This window comes from Triturus cristatus, chromosome 6 (assembly GCF_964204655.1).
Source record: "Triturus cristatus chromosome 6, aTriCri1.1, whole genome shotgun sequence".
NCBI classification, from domain to species: Eukaryota; Metazoa; Chordata; class Amphibia; order Caudata; family Salamandridae; genus Triturus; species Triturus cristatus.
The window spans coordinates 1,884,205,124-1,884,222,382 of NC_140589.1; the positions used below are offsets into that span (position 1 = coordinate 1,884,205,124).

At 38.1% G+C, this 17,259-nt stretch overlaps 1 long non-coding RNA gene across 2 annotated transcripts in view; it reads left to right on the forward strand.

Annotated features, from left to right (window-relative positions):
• Positions 1 to 397: 397 nt before the first annotated feature.
• Positions 398 to 17,259, forward strand: part of LOC146822291 (uncharacterized) — a 211,675-nt gene continuing 194,813 nt past the window's right edge. For both annotated transcript variants that reach the window (XR_014962827.1, XR_014962828.1), the window contains exon 1: positions 398 to 817. This is a non-coding gene — a long non-coding RNA (uncharacterized LOC146822291). The remainder of the gene's footprint in view (positions 818 to 17,259) is intronic.

Here is a 17,259-nt window from a genome sequence, read left to right on the forward strand (position 1 = left end):
GTAGTATACATTATGCATTGCATGCTGCTTTTGCTTCATTTTAATGGCTTGCAGTGTGATGCTTTTCTGCTAGGTAACAGTTTTTAGGGGATAAATATTAGCCCGGTGGGTGGGGGGGACAGAAAACCCTTATTTTCTATGTATTCACATTTTCTTTGTGTGTGTTTATCGTAGTTTGGCTGGTGGCCAGTTTCAAGATGGCTTCGTTGTTCCCGGTTCTGCGCAGTAGAGAATGCTTGCATCATCTGGCTGGAGGAACCTCGTGCATGCACTGTGCTCCACTGAACTTTGCAACTCCAGCTGACTATGTTCGAGGCCGGTAGTAGCTGAGAGCCAGAATGATAGCACGAGAACAACTGAATGCCTGCCAAAGAGAAACAGTTGAATGCCTGCCAAAGAATGACCACGTGGAAACAGCTGAATCCCTGACACTGAACAGTTGAATCCCTGCCAATGAACCTTTGAATGTCTGCTAATGAACTGTGGACAGTCGCATTTGTATCTATCAGCTTGTCAAACATAAAGTTATTCATGGACATCCGAGAGCTGAGAACTGCATTGTCATGACCAATCAGAGCAAGAGAAACGACATGAGTTGAAACATTTGAGGGTGGAGAGCCAGCAAACACAGTATAAATATCAGACCAAAATTGGGGTTTAGTATCAGAGAAGGCGGAGGAGAAAAAGCTGCTTTGGAGAGATGCTGGGAGCTTGGAATTATGCCAGACTGTGCACTGATGACCCCTATAGGTTCGAGATCGTTGCAGGACACTAGCATGGGTGAGAGAAGTCGTCGAGGAGGTCAAGGGTTAATTAAGTAAGTTGGGGTTTTAGTGCTGGGTAGGAAGGTTTTAGTGTAGGAAATCTCTAGAATTAAATGCATGTTTTTAACTATGGTTCACTGATCTTTCATTTTGGAACCCTCTGTCAGATACATGACCAAGGATTTATTTTTAACCATTTTGAGAATAATGAAATGAATGCAAACCTACATTTTCTCCTCATGACTTTTATTAAACAGTTTCTTGATTTATGTCCTGAATAAATGGCAATGCTCAAGTGAAAATTAATAGTGAGAGAATAAATGAAAATGTCCTTTATGTAAATTTATTACATAAAATCTTTTAAATGATTTCAGGTGTTCGTGATTCTTTTAGAGTCAATTAATTATGCAATTCAATATATTGTTGTAGTGAGGTTAAGCTGGTCTTGACAATCACCATCAACCAATCCAACTAATTGGTCCGTCGACCAAGTGGATGGAGTGCCTTGATGTTAAAGCTGGGATTCTACAGATGCAGATGTACATAATGTATTTAATGTAAATATTTCCCTATAGGTAATAAGGTATTCTCCCACATGTCCAGCGCTTGAATTACTCATCCCTCCTGTGTGTGCAGACTCAGTGAGAGAGACGTGTGAGTGTTGGTGTTATGGCCCACCAATGAATGCGTGTGTGAATGAGCTAGTGTGACGTTGGGTCTACGACGCAGGGAGGGTATTGTTACATGTTATTCCCCATTCTTCCCGGTCTTGCGCTGCAACAGCTCTGCCCTCAGTGCGGGTATGCTTGCATGGGCTCAGATAGGTTTATGGCAGGCAGCATCTGGGAGACGTCACTTCTTCCCTCCCAGGGAGGCAACGCCAGCGCAGTCCGGCATTCAAAGTCATAAACTGTCATGGTGTTGGGGCCTAGCCTGCACCATGGCAGTTTATGACTTCGAATGCTGGCGGCGCCGCCAGAACTTTAACAACTCCAGTCGACCCGTACTCCTGCTGCCAGTGCCAGGCCTGTGTAGGCTGTAACTTACAAGCCTGGCAGCCAGCAGGAGGAGGTGTTGAGGTCCTTTCTGGCAGCGCCTGATCGGCATAGGTGCGCAGTGCGCACTCGCAGGGATTCGCCAATGAATCGCCCTACCCACAAGGAAAATAAACGTAATTTATGGGCCCACCCAGCAGAGCGGCGGACTTGCACTCTTCTTACTTTGTAACTGTTTTCTTACACGAGATCAGATGATTGATTCTCTCCTCTAGTCTGTCGTCGATCGATGATCAGATCAATGATGATGGGTGTGAAACGAAGTACGTCAGTCAGACTGACTCATCAGACACCACGAGCAGTAGGCACTCGGCTGGGCAGTAGGAGGACACCAGCGCGAGGTCTCGTCTGGCGCGGTGACGGACTGCTGCGCTGCAAAGTGGGCGAGGCACGTCATGTTAAGGATTGATTTTTAACCATTTTGAGAATAATGAAATGAATCCAAACCTACATTTTCTCCTCATGACTTTTATTAAACAGTTTCTTAAATTATGTCCTGAATAAATGGCAATGCTCAAATGAAAATGAATAGTGAGAGAATAAATGATAATTTCCTTTATGCAAATGAATTACATAAAATCTTTTAAATGATTTCAGGTGTTCGTGATTCTTTTAGAGTCAATTTATTATGCAATTCAATATATTGTTGTAGTGAGGTTAAGCTGGTCTTGACAATCACCATCAACCAATCCAACTAATTGGTCCATCGACCAAGTGGGTGGAGTGCCTTGATGTTAAAGCTAGGATTCTACAGATGCAGATGTACATAATGTATTTAATGTAAATTTTTCCTATAGGTAATAAGGTATTCCCCCACATGTCCAGCGCTTGAATTACTCATCCCTCCTGTGTGTGCAGACTCAGTGAGAGAGACGTGTGAGTGTTGGTGTTATGGGCCCCACTAATGAATGCGTGTGTGAATGAGCTAGTGTGACGTCGGGTCTGCGATGCAGGGAGGGTATTGTTACATGTTATTCCCCATTCTTCCCGGTCTCGCGCTGCAGCAGTTTTTCTGGTAGCAGGATGATGGTTTTATTGTTTTGATTTGGTGATTATTGCTTGTAAAATGCTTATTGATTATTGGCTATTGATTGATATTGGTTTATGTATTAACACTCTATGTTGAGTCGCGTCGAGTTCTATGTTGCTTGCACAACTTCTGGGATGTAGGAAGTCTGAAGTTTGTAACGGTTCCGTAGTAGAGCAGAGGTAAGCGCTGCTCTCGGGAAAGATGGAATTGTTGTTGCCCTGTATGTACACGGGGAAAACGATTGACGATTGGAGTTGCACAGCGCATTGTCTGGGTTCGATTCAGTAGCATCTTCGTATGTTGCCATTAGAGACATTTTCTGTATGAGATAAGTGTGTGTGAAAGCAAAGGTTACCTGTAAAATTTTGGACTTAGGTACCAGGAGGCCAGAAGGTACTCTGATAATGCTTATCACTGGAAAGGTAGCAGGTGTTCCTTTAGCTTGCTAGAAGGATAAAGTAGAGGGAAGTGCTACTTTGTTAATGAGTGTTATAATTCTGTAGTAGGGCAGACTGTTCGCTGCTCTTGGGAATGACAGAATTCTGTGTGAATGTACTACATTTTTCCGTGTGAAAGTGAGTGAATGAAAAGGCATTCGGGTTAATTGCGAAACTCTGGTTTTATTTCTCAGGAGCATTGGGTCTCCAACTAGTTGTCTTAATTCTGGAGAAACAATTGGCTAATGCTTGCTAGAAGGGTAAGGTAGAGGTATGTGCTACTTTATCAACGCCTACCATTATGAATGACATGTGAATCCTACACCTTGTAGTCCCATTTGCCTTATGTAACATTTTCTTTACACTGATTTACACATATGAATCATTGTCTCTATGGGGCAGATTTACAAGGAAAGTGACTCAGTGTGTGCCGCAAGCCATTTGGCTGCGCCGCACTGAGTCACTTTCAAAGCACAGGGATGCGACATATTTACAACAATATGTCGCATCTCTGCGCTTCCCCCTGCACTGGGGCACAAACTGCTGCCATGCGCCTGCACAGGCACCCTTGCACCATGGTGCAAGGATGCCTGCGTCGTGGGGAGATTGTTTATTTGCAGGAAGGGTTCCCTTCCTGCACAAAAACAATCAGAAATGGCGTTTTTCAACTTCTAAGTGTGCTGCACTTGTAGAACTTGCAAAATGTCATTGTTTTACTGATTGTTTATGTGCAGGAAGGGACACCTTCCTGTACATAAACAATCACCAGAGGTGATTTCCTCTTTCTATGCATGCTGCAGAATGCAACACGCATAGAAAGAGGAACAAAACGAGGAGAAATAAATACATTTCGCCATTTCGTTGCGCCTCCCTATGCCTCCACTGGGGAGGCATAGCATTCAGACACATTTCCAGATTTACGATTTCTAGTAAATCTGGAAATGTGTCTTGTTCCATGGGTGTTGTGTGGGAACACCCACAGCAACACCCATGAATCGCCCATTTCACGCAATGTGCTGTGTGCAAATGGGCCATATTTACAAGACCAGGAAAAGTCACGCAGGGTGGCTTTTCCTGTCCTTTTTTTTTTTTGCATTGTTTTATATAGCGCAAACTTGATCTGAATCCGAATTGGGTATCAGAGCGCTTTATATAGCACCAGTTACGTTACATGAGGACACACATTTCATTTTTGTTAGGCACGGGGAGATTAAGTGATTTGCCCAGAATCACAGGATGTTTAGCGTCATTACGTCCTTGGAAGTATGGGTCTCTAAAATACGCCTCCGGTGCGTCACTTTTTGTGACACACCCATGGCACAAGGGGCTTGTAAATCTGCCCCTATATGTGTGTGATGTAAAGTGCTCGGACATCCTACAATGGTGTGATAGATGCTATAAAACAAATGAAATTCATGTAACAGAGGGGCTATGGAGAGATGAGAGGCACTGTTGGAGGGTGATAATAAGGTAATCATTGAAGAACCCCAACAAAGATTGTCGTATCCTGGTGCATAGTAAGGTCATCATTTACTTTTCTTTAAAAGCTGATATAATTCAATATATAATGATACATTTGTTGTAGAATGCACCATTGTTTCCTAAATTTTCTTGGGGGGAGAGCCTCCCAATGCCCCCTTTGTAGTGGTCGGGCTCACTCACTGCAATTGGTGTGCACTGTATTGGGACTGGTCTGAAAACATTTGCCAGGGCTGCTTTGGGTTTCCAGTCTCGCCCTGGCAGGAGTCTTGTACTGTGAAATAAAACAAACCATTTAACCCCTTCAGCGCGGCGCGGATTTCCGCGCTGTGCTGAAGGTTCTGTGCGTGGGCGGGGCCATGACGGAGCAGTTCCGTCATGCGCACAGCGCAACCGACGCGCATGTCGGAACCGCTCCGTCATGCGCATCGAAGGGGTAAAAAGTTAGTCACAGGGCTGCAGCTCTAACCTTTCAGTTTTTTGCATATTCTTTCAATATAAAATACTAAAATCCTTACTAATTTGAGTATTTGTTTTGTGTGTACACGTGTGTTTGTTTTCGAATTACTGTTTTAATGTTTGAAATTTAAATCATACAAATTGCTTGGGGGTCCCCGGCTTCCAGTGGTGACTCAATGGGGGTCCTCAGGAGTCAAAAGTTTGGGAACCACTGCATTAGATCACTGTAGTAAAGCTACTGCTCACCACGGAAGTCTGCTGCTGGTATTAAAAGTGCATGTTTCAGTCTGCATATCAGAATTTTTTAATGAAATAGAAGAGGATTTGAGAAGTCACTCAAAATGTGCCCTAATTTTTCTTTCTTCAGCACTAATCATAATTTCTATGGCAAAATGAACCCCTTCATTGTGTTCCTTTTTAAATTAAATGTTTTAAGAGTTACCAGTTTATTCCAATCAAGATGGCTTCAGGTGTGCCATACTTTTGTCATAAGTAAGACAGTAAGCGCTCTAGTTGTTCTTAAGAACACTCTGGGACATTCTGCCATTGGGCTATACTTGGGCTGCATCTGGGTGATATTTGGGCTACATTTGGGCTCTTTTGTCTCTGGTGGCCATCTTGGGAGATTTATTTGTTATGAAGTTTCCTAATTTCCTCATTTACTGCAGTCTCCTCAGTAGGAAATACTTTCAGTTTTTTACTTTGGTTCCATCAAGAAGGCATTCAGATGTGTCACACATTTGCCATAAATTCAGAATGTTAGCACTCTAGCTCATTAGATCACTGTTGTAAAGCTACTGCTCACCAGGGAAGTCTGCTGCTGGTATTGAAAGAGCATGTTTCAGTCTGCAAGTCAGAATTTTTTAATGAAATAGAAGAGGATTTGAGAAGTCACTCAAAATGTGCCCTAATTTTTCTTTCTGCAGCACTAATCATACTTTCTATGGCAAAATTAACCCCCTCATTTTGTTCCTTTTTAAATTAAATGTTTTAAGAGTTACCACTTTATTCCAATCAAGATGGCTTCAGGTGTGCAATATGTTTGTCATAAGTAGGACTGTTAGCGTTCTAGTTGTTCTTTAGAACACTCTGGGAAGCTGCAGTAGAACACAAAGGAATCAACTGACCGTCTCTGCCCTTGTTCGATGTACATGTTTTACTGAGAATGTCAGACTTCATTCTCACATGACTGAGAAAGATAATGTGAATTTACAGAAAATATGCTCTCAGTTTAGCTTATAGATCACCTTCCAAACCTCTGTGGGAAAAGCATGAGGAAATAGTTTTCTCTCAAACATGATTCATGATATCACAGCAGAAGGCTTTTTCACATGATAAAATCACCTTAGAACACACCACAGTTCCTAAAATGAGTATGGTACCATCAACAAATGATTTATAATGTAACTAAAGTCTTAAAACCTTCTATTAACTGCAATGCTTTTTAATGAGGTGCTATCATGTATATTGGTCCCAAGATGGCTTCCAACACTTCTTGGATGAAGTACTGACAGCCAATCAGATCTCACGATGAGATGTGTGGTTAGGCTCCGCCCAGATATATCTATCTTTTTAACTCTAATTTTCTCAGGAACTACTGAACGGATTTACACAATTTAAGCTAAAGTCACAAGTCTGAACTGAGGACTACCTCTTTGCTAAATTTGGTCTAATTCCGTTCAGCAGTTCGGGCAGTAGCTGCGTCAACAGGTCCTATTGGAAAATGCATGGGGAAAACGCATTTTGGGACCCCCTTTTTTCTCAGCCCCCGCTTGACGAATCACCGTGAAATTTTCAGGATAGGAGTGGAACGGAGCTGGCCAAAAGTTTGGAAAATTTCGCGAAGAGTCGTCAATCGGCGCCAACATTATTCCAAATAGAATGTTGCGGATTTCCTATGGAAAATAGGTCCTAACTATAACTACCTACTGGTGACTGCCATTAGGTAATATATATATATATTCACTGAAAAAACCATAGGTTTCAGGCCTGAAACCTATGATGTTTTTCAGTGAATTTCAAAGGTTTTTTAAATGCTAATTCCTATCTATAACTTATCTCTGAAGATATCATGTTTAATGATTTTGATTGGATTTCTATCTTTTTCAAATTCAGTGTGTCATTTCATTAATTACATTTTTTTTAAAATACTTTTTTATCACCATTTTTAAACGTATTTTTTCAATTAATTCTTTTAAAAATTAAAAAATATTATTTGAACTTAATGGATATTTCAAAATATTTTTGTAACTATATGTGCAAAACTTTATTTTATATATTTTTTTTCCGTGTTTTTGGATCCGCGCACCCTGCGGGCACTGTTCTCGATCCCTACGCGGTAGCGTCCGCGCATGGTATGCGTCGGGTACGTGGTTAGTGCGCGATTCCAATGCGACCGGTACGCGACTCCCAGCCTATACGCGACACGTTCAATGTACGTAACGTGACATTTACGCGCTTCCGCGAAGCGTCATCTACGTCTATGACGCGGTGGGTGCGCGGATCCCGCGAAGTATTTAACATTTAAAAAAACATATTTATGTATTTCATGTGAATATTAATTGAAGACAAACTCTAAACTAGTCTTAAAAGTAATACATTTTGACATCTAATCCTATATTTCTTTTTAATTCAATTTCGCGGATGCGCGCTGGGTGCGTGCTGCATACGCGCAGGGTGCGCGGATCCCATGTGACCTGCAAAAAAAGAGATTTGATTGGTTCATTACTCTTCCTGTTCTAACTACTGAAAGACCCCACCCATTTCAATCATTCTTCTTTGAGCTTCTTTGGAGAACCACCTCTTTGGAGAGAAGAAGATTTTTTAGACTAAGTTTACACTTAACTCTAACTTTTTTCAACCAAAAATGGTTTCAGGGCAGCAGGCATCATCTGCATCACCTCATAGTTCTGAGGATGAATTTTTGCCGGAGGCACCACCCAAAAAACGTTTTTCTTCAGTGGTGTGGAAATGTTTTTCTTTTCCCGAGGGGCAGAATAAGACCAATGCCACCTTGGTCACGTGCAAGATTTGCAAAAGAGTCCTATCGAGAGGGGATCCTAACAAGAAATACTCTTGCGGCACAGCAAGTATGATGAAGCACATGAGGACCCTTCATCCAAACAATCTTGCAAAAGAAGAGTGCCGACGGATGAGAAACACTCCTGCTCCTGCGCCATCCACCTCATCGCAGCCGAGCACATTAAGAGTGCATTCATCAGCCCAAACCTTGGACATCCGTCCTCAATTTCAATTTTTAAAAGTGCTCTGCACTAAGATCAATAAGACTTTGTGCTATGGCGAGCAGTCGATCGATCTGATCTGCCGCAGCCAAGAAAGTCACATTTGCTATTTTAAAAATAATTTTTTTATTGTTCCCAGAAGTTCATTGTTTGGTTTCTCCTGTTTTGTTTTTTGTTTTTTTGTTTTCAGAAAAAACAAAAAAATCACAAAATTGTTAGAAAAACCAAAAAAAAAATATAAAAGAAGAAAGAAGAAAAAAAAATTTCTTGTAAGAACTAACTTTCCTGGTTTAAAAAAGAGCTAAATTTCTTTGTTAGTGTGTGAAAGTTTAGATGAATGTATGTGTAGTACGTAATTGACTGAATGAATGCATTAGTAGCGTATGGTGAATGTATATGTGCAGAACTATAAGGAAGTGCTGCATCATCACACAGTAACCTCTTTAACTGCAGTGTGCTGTAGTACTTCCGAAGCACAGGGATGCAACATATGTACATAAATATGTTGCAAATCTATGCTTATCTCTGCACGGCTGCTTAAACTGCAGCCATGTGGTGACACAGGCACCCTTGCACCATAGTGCAAGGATATCTGTGTCATGTGCTGTTTGTTTTTCTACAGGAAGACACACCTTCCTGCACAAAAACAATGAGAAAATGCATTTTTCTCCTTCAATGTATGCTGAACATTTCAGCATGTATTGAAGATATAAAAATGTGGAGAAATTAAAACAATTCTCTTTGTTGTGCTTTCCTACACCAATTTTAGAATGATGCACCATTCACACACATATCGAGATTTATGATTTCAGATAAATCTAGACATGTGTCTTGTTCTATGAGTATTAAGTGCAATCATGCACAACAACACTTATAGAACACCCTTTCAACACAAAGTGGTCTAAATGATGAGGTTGTATTTACATGGAGTATAAAAAGTGCACAGAGTGCCTTTTCCTCTCTTTGTAAATATAAAAGAGTATCTTGCACAATAACTATGTTACAAAAAGTGACATATTTCCATTTTTAAATTTCCTTGCGAATGATAGAAGGTAAGCACAGAGTTTTGTCTGCAAAGATGTTCAAAGAAGAATGATTGAAATGATTGCGGTCCTTCAATAGCTAAAAAGATGAAATATTATGAACCCCTCAAATCTCTTTTTTTGCAGGTCACATGATATCTGATTATGGTCAGATTTCAAAACTACATAAACAGAGTGTTTTTAGAAACGTGTTTCAACTTTTTAGCTTCTTGCAGGCCTCTTCATTCTGCATATTGAGACTTAGTTAAACTTACCTTCACAGTAATAGGAATAAAAAATGGTATTCATTTTTTGTTGTTTTTCATTCAAATATAAATTCTTAAAAATTGCTTATTTTAAAATTTGGATCTGTGAAAGAAAAGAAAAAAAAAGTATAACATATAATAATACTTTTTTTACAACACAACATAATTTCCACTAAGTAATTTGTTTGCCTTTTTTGCTGTTCTCAGAATATATTGAATTTCACTCGAAATAGTGATTTCAATGGTACTCATCACTTAACAGTGGGCATAAAAAAAACAGAATCAGAAAGATTGTTAAAAAAAACCAACATACTATTCTCAGTAAAATACCAGAAAATACAAATCATACATATAAGAAATGCTTACAGATTACAAAATTTTATAACTTTAACTTATAAAAACTGTAAATGTTGCTGCATTAAAATAATCACCGAATAAATGACCACCAAAAAGTCCATAATTCTAAAATATTCCTTTCCTTGAGGCCAAATGGTATTTTTGCACTTCTTCTTTATGTATATTGTCTAATGGTAGTCCTATTAAATTATAAGAATAAATTCCTCAGAGAGTGAATTATCTTCCTAAAACTTTGGCTTTAAAAATATTAGGTAGGAATTTTGTAATTCCCTAGGCAAACGTTGTTTGAAACCCAACTGGGCATCATTAGAAAGTGTCCAGCATTTGTCACATTTTAGATAGGCAGTGTAATGTCCAGATGTGGTGGAAGGACCATCATGGAAAATTATTGCAATTGCTACAAAAGTCCTTCCTGATATTGATAGTTGTGCTGCTACAAATTGTTTTATTAAAGTATCCAATTTTCTTCCATCAGCTGTACAACGTTAAAATTATGTATTTTCCATATTTTGTTAAGAATAATGTGGATAACATTTCTGATTTACATTGGCTACACTCCGTGTTTTGAATTGCACCCTTCACTAATTTATTGAAAGAAACTGATTTACAGTCTGGTAATGTTAAATACAGAATTCTCTCAGTGTCTACATTGGTGCTACATGTATACATGCAATTTTCACAATAATGTTCCCATTTGTAAGAAAGGCCAAAAATATTTTCTATTTCTACACCATCATTTTCAAAAATTGTAAGCATAGACATTAAAAATTCCTGAGCATCTTGTTGGATATTTTGTGTAAATTGTGTAGAACCAGAACACACATCTAAAAGATTATGAACATCTGAAACAGATTGTATTTTACTTCTATCTGTTGTCAATTTTTCATAAACAGAATGCAACAGAAAACAAAATCTTTTTTCCCGATTCTGCATAATTTGTGCTTGCAAACCTTCGAGATAAAAAACAACATTGACCACTACATTAGAATAGCAGTTGACACCAGAACGGTTTTCAAACTGATAACCAACAATCTCTTCAACAGTGTCCAATTTCTTTTTACCTGCAATCACAACATTATCTTGTTCATTTCCCTTCTTGACATCTTCAGTACAAATATTCTCTAACCTTCATTTTCGACCAACCACACGCTTTTCAAATATAGGATATTGACCTAAATTGGGAGCATACACCCTTCTTAACCTATTATAATCTTTTACACAGTTTGCATCTGCAGTAACCTTTGTCTCATCAAAATCAATCAAAAACAAACCAGATAATGTTCTGACTCGCGACAAAGCAACATATGCCATACCCTCTTTAAATACAGTAGATCCAATGTTCACCAATCCTTGAGATTTATGAATAGTCACTGCATATGCCAGAGAAAATGGAAATTGTTTCCTATGGATATATAAATCTTTAACAAGCAAAAAACGAACTGAACAACGACCAATTTCTTTAACTTCATCAATATGATTTAATTTTTGAAACTTCAATTCCTTCTTTTTTCTGATAATTCATAAAATCCACCACTTTGCCTATTGCACCATTAACTAAACCTTTCTCTACATCCAAGTTATGCCCTAAAATTACCCGACAGTTTACACACACATACAGTGTCTTTTCCAAACCAGCAGTTTTAGATATTTTTTTTTTCTAAACAATTTAGTTTTGATCTCAACTTACCCGTCAAAATAATAGTGATTCCTTCATGTAGTATTTTATCGATGGCTTCCATTTTTACAATTTCTTCATATTCCAATTTTAAGAATCTTCGTTGAATATTGAACACTCACGCAGTGTCGGCATTAAGCAAATCACTGACCTATTTTTAGCAATTTCCACGTACACTTTTGCAGCAACTGCATTTTCATTTGGAAAGACATTGCAAAGTGATCGACTCTCTAAAGCTTCTTTCCCTTTTTTTGAAAGAATTCCAATTCTTATATCTTGAAGAATACTTCCATATTCAGCATCATTTGCCTGTCGCATATTTGTTGTCAGTTCTTTGTATTCAAAATTACTCCAAATGTTCACATTACCAACACTGCCAAGAGACTTTCTGGTATCTTCATGGGCAAGTGTTTTAAATACCGGTTGTCCTTTTACCGGTGTCAGTTGCAGTAGATCTCCAAAAACTATGACGTGTTTTCCTCCAAATAACACGTCATCCTCTGTTTTAAGAATTTGCTGCATTCTTAAATGCACAAAGGCAAGCATCAAGTTTGAAACCATGCTCACCTCATCAATAATTAGAAGTTTCATTTTCTTCAAGACTCTTGAAACTTCACAACAAGCTTCTCCAGAAAGCTTGTGGTATTCCAATTTGTTCTCATGCTCTACTGGCAGCATTAGTAAACGATGTAAAGTAATTCCTTTAATGTTATGTGCTGCCAACCCAGTTGGAGCAGTGACAACACAAGACAAATGCGACTCAGTTGTTTTTTGCAGATAACTTGTAATTACTTTAATTAGGAAACTTTTTCCTGTTCCAGCTTGACCACTCACATACATTCGGATAGGTTGAAATGATGTACATGAGCACACTCTCTTTTCATTAAGTAATCCATGGTCAATCTGCTCTTTCACTTGTTGATATATTTGTTTCTGTTCAACATTTAGTTTCCTAACTGTATTGCATCTTGTGGTGCTTGATACATTGCTGTTCCCACCTCATTCATTGCAATCGCTGCTTCATTTTCAACAATTGGTTGTCCTAGTGGATCTTGACTCAGTGCAGCAGAACTTTGACTGTCTTGAGAACTGTCTCTAGCAATCTCAGCTGCAATTGTAGCTTCTTGATCAATTTCATCATTCAACATTTTCACATAATTTGCAAAAGCAATGCATTGTATGCTATCTTTACAAGCATTAAATGAATCTTCATAGCTGGGAAAATCTCCAAGTAATTCCAGTTCAGAACGCCATGGTTTGAACATTTGCAAAAGGGCTAAATAGTAAAATTCCCTTTTGTCAGCAGTGTCGCAACTCCGTTTTCTGTGATTAATTAAATTTCCTTTCCTTTGTTTCACCAGACATCCTTCAGAACCAATCACTCCATATTTTCCATCGTTGATGTTCTCTGTAATATTCCGTTTAAAAGTGTAGTTTTGCAGCACTTCATAGAGACACATGTTCTCAAGATGATGACTTCTCTTTGGATAGTATGTGTCCAACATATTGGTTTTCAAAATATCTGTACTTTCAGGGTCATTTTCTGCTAAATATTCAATTTCTTGAACAGATTTCAGTACCCGATTTCGCATTCCTGCAAGACCTAGACTCACCAAATGATTCTTCTACTTTTGGAATATAGACTTGCAGATGATAACCGATCTGAACATTCATATGCTCCAATTTCACGATGCGATAACATCTTCAAACTGAAACTGTATAATTTCTTACTTAGAGACTTCTCGTGAGAAATCTCTTCCCACATTTCTTTCAATTCAGTCTTTTCTGATTTAGTAATGTAAGACGTTACATATCGAGCAACAGCAATGGAATTGTCCGCAACATACTGAATATCCATGTTAGCGTTCCACATGGATAAAATAACTGGATTGTAGTCATTTATGTATTTTGATTCTTCGCTTCTTCTTAAGTTGTAGGTGTTTTTCGGAGACTTTCTTGTGATGGTATGTAGTACAGCTGACATAAAACTGTTCACTCTTCCTTTGGCTAATACAGGACGTGGAAATCCAAAACGACATTTGGTATAGAACTTATCCTTTGACTTGTTTTAAGTTTTTCTCTTCTCTGCTATTTGGAAGAGCACATGTAGCATAATCTTCAATGAAAGACAAAATAGTTTCATCTGAATCTGTTCCAAATTTGGGGGCGTCCTTGACCCATAACAACATATGTATGTGAGGAGCACCTCTTGCTTGATACTCCTTTCTCCAAAAGAAATCCACAACTTCTCCAAGAGGAGGATTCTTTTTATTGCAGATGAAAGACATCATAGCTTCAAATCTATGATTGAAATATCTGCATACATTGACAGGATCCAAAGAGCACAATTCTCCAGGTGTCTTGTATTCAATATTTTTTATATTGGAATTTGCCTCTCGAAGAAATTCAAGTAAATCATCCCAAGCATACTCAGCACAGCTTAGTGGAACAAACCATGTAGGAGTTCCCAAGTTCCGTAGCATGCATTTCAGTTCTCCATGTCGACGGTACCAATATTCATTAGTCCCACGCTGACATGCCATCAGATTAATCAACTGAGATTCTAAATGATCATCTCTCTGATGCACTTTATCCATAAAATCCTTTGCAGTTACATTTTGAAGATGCATTCCAGTTTTTAAAATGTGATTTACTGCATATGAAAGTCCAGACAAGTCACTTTCAAACATAAGATGAAACATATAAGGGATACATTGTCGAAATCTTGGATCTTCTGCATATAATCTTGTTGTCCGATATTCAGATGCAGGAATCTGCACAGGACATTCATCATATCGTCCACCTTTTCCTGTTGGAAACAACTGCGTGAAACAACGGGCTTCTAAGCTCTCTTCCCATACACTCATGGGACTTCCTGTTGCTTTTTTCATTTGAAACAACTCAATTGTATTCCCCATCACCTCTTTGGAATGAAGTGGATGTACACTGTAATGTTCATAGATCTCTTCACATCTGGACATGTCCATTTGTTCAATTTGTCCACTTAATGTTTCACTATCTTCTGCTAAATCTATTTCTTCTTCTCCAACAAACACATTTCTATAGTACTCATTATTTTTTAACAGATACAATGATGCCTTTTGCACTTTTCTAACATCCACTAACTCTTGCCAGATTTTCTTATTCTTAGTAGGAACACCATTAACTAGAATGACTAGTGGCTCATTTTCTGCATGATCTGCACCAATAGTTTCAACATTTTTCCTTAAATCTAATGGTAAATACACAACTCTTCCTTTCAATCCTCTTTGCAACTCTGATGGAGGTAATTTGCTTTTTTTGGGCTCCATACGAACAATAGCCTGAAACGGGTGAACACATTGTATCAGAATAGTCTCATACATATTTAAATCTATCAGCTCTGGAGGAATAGCAACCAACTCTAGAATATTATGAACAGCTCTAGCAGGCATTGTATTCTCATCTTATTTATTATAACAATATTTGCAAATACGCTGCTCACATCCCAAATCAAAACAATTCTCTACCAACAAATAAGTTGCAAATTCCATCCACTTATCATTATCTTCTATTTCACTTTTTAAATACAGATTGACACCCCTAGTCTGATTTTTATAGTGACTTCGCTGACAACAAATACAAGAAACATTTGGTCTTTCACCTGAAATTACCTCAAACTTTGTGATTTCATCCTCAAATTTTTCTGTAATTACAGGTTCTACATTGTCTTCAACATTTTGTTCTACTAATGTGTCAGTTTCTTCACTCTCTTGCTGAGGCCCAAAGTAACAAAACTCAATATCCTCACAGACCTGCTTCACATCTGAAACTGACCCACGCAAAAGAGCACTGTTCAACTCACTTAACTTTAGTGCTGGACTTTTTGCATAATACAACCTTCTCACTAACTTCCGCATTTGAGTATGATGTACTGCCAGCATTCTGAAATGGTGAAAAACACTTTCACAAACTTTCCTAGAAAGACAAGCCAGAGAATGAGCTTGCAAACCAGTATGTTTTCTCACTCTGCAAGGGTCTAGTCCTTGCAACAGCTTAATCTTTTGTTTTACACTTTTTTTAGTATAGACTCGTAAAAAACGACATAATTTTTCAATAGATTCCTGTTGTACACTACAAACACTACTGGAATCCCAAGTGTACACAGGGTTTTTAGCATGTCTTCCTAAAACTTCATCAGCTATCACTTCTTCTGCATTTCTTTCAACCATTTTCTCTTTCTCCATTGGACAAACATCACTAACCTCATAACCTCTAGGACTGGTGTCAACTGCATACAATAATTTTTCACTTAGTGAATAACTCTCTTCATTAAAAAAAGGCTCTGAACTAGAACTGTGTTTCCATTCTCCCAAAAAAAAACACAATTTTGTTTTTTATTAATAACACTTTTCCTCCTACTTTTGGGCTTCATTACATATATTGGTTTATATCTAGTGATCAAATTCTGTTTAACAGTAAAATAAATAGTTTCCTTTTTACTTCAAAAGCCTTTTCCACAATGCTTTCAATATGCTTCTTCTTTTTATAAAATCAAACTCTCTTTTTATATTTCTTCACATCTTTCAGCAAATTATGCACTACTCTCTTATAAAATATTTTTTTGCGTAATTCCTTATACTGATTTTGTCTTCTTTTACCATACTTTATCTCCTTTGACTGAACATTTGCTTTTTTACTTTTCCTCTTATTTTGATTTTTTTCTTACCTAAACAATTCTCTGAAGTTGCAGCATTCTCTACATTCTGTTTGTTCCTACAAACATTTTTAATAAATTGATTTGTGATCTTACCAGAAGATTTTTTCCTTTTAGCCACATTATCTTGTTCATTCAATACTTGTGGTTGATGTTTCTTCAAATAATCCTCCTGTCTCTGTTCTTTTCTTTTTCTTTTTTTTTCTGGCATAATTTCTCGATTTTAACGTTGAAAAACAGTATCTGCACAAAAGAATCACAAATAAATGTATATTAATAACTTTCAAATTTACAGTAATCCATTACTGTACAAACACATTTTATATAAAAACAGACTAAGAAACTATAGCCCTGAACCACAAGTGTGACGTTGATTAAAACACTACATACATAGTGCATACTACTTTGAAGCAGTTCATGCCCTAAAGCCTACCTCACTAAAAGACTACATGCTAACTGACTGAATGATTACAGTACTAAAAGGAGACACACTGGGTGAGTAACAGGGTGTTTGCTAGAAGTGTATGAATACTAATAGGGGAACTGAAGGTGCGAAAGACAACTGTGTAGCTGATTAGAGAACTGAATGCATACTGGATAGGCATTTAAAGCAGTCCATGTGCTAAGGCCCGGATCACTGCATGAGTACTTGGGTACTGACTGAATGATTAGACTACAGCAAGGAGACTGCCTGGATGAATTTATAAGTGATAGGCTTTTCGCACAGGGAATGGATTAGTACTTGGTACTGAATGGGTCACTAGAAGAGTGCAAAGG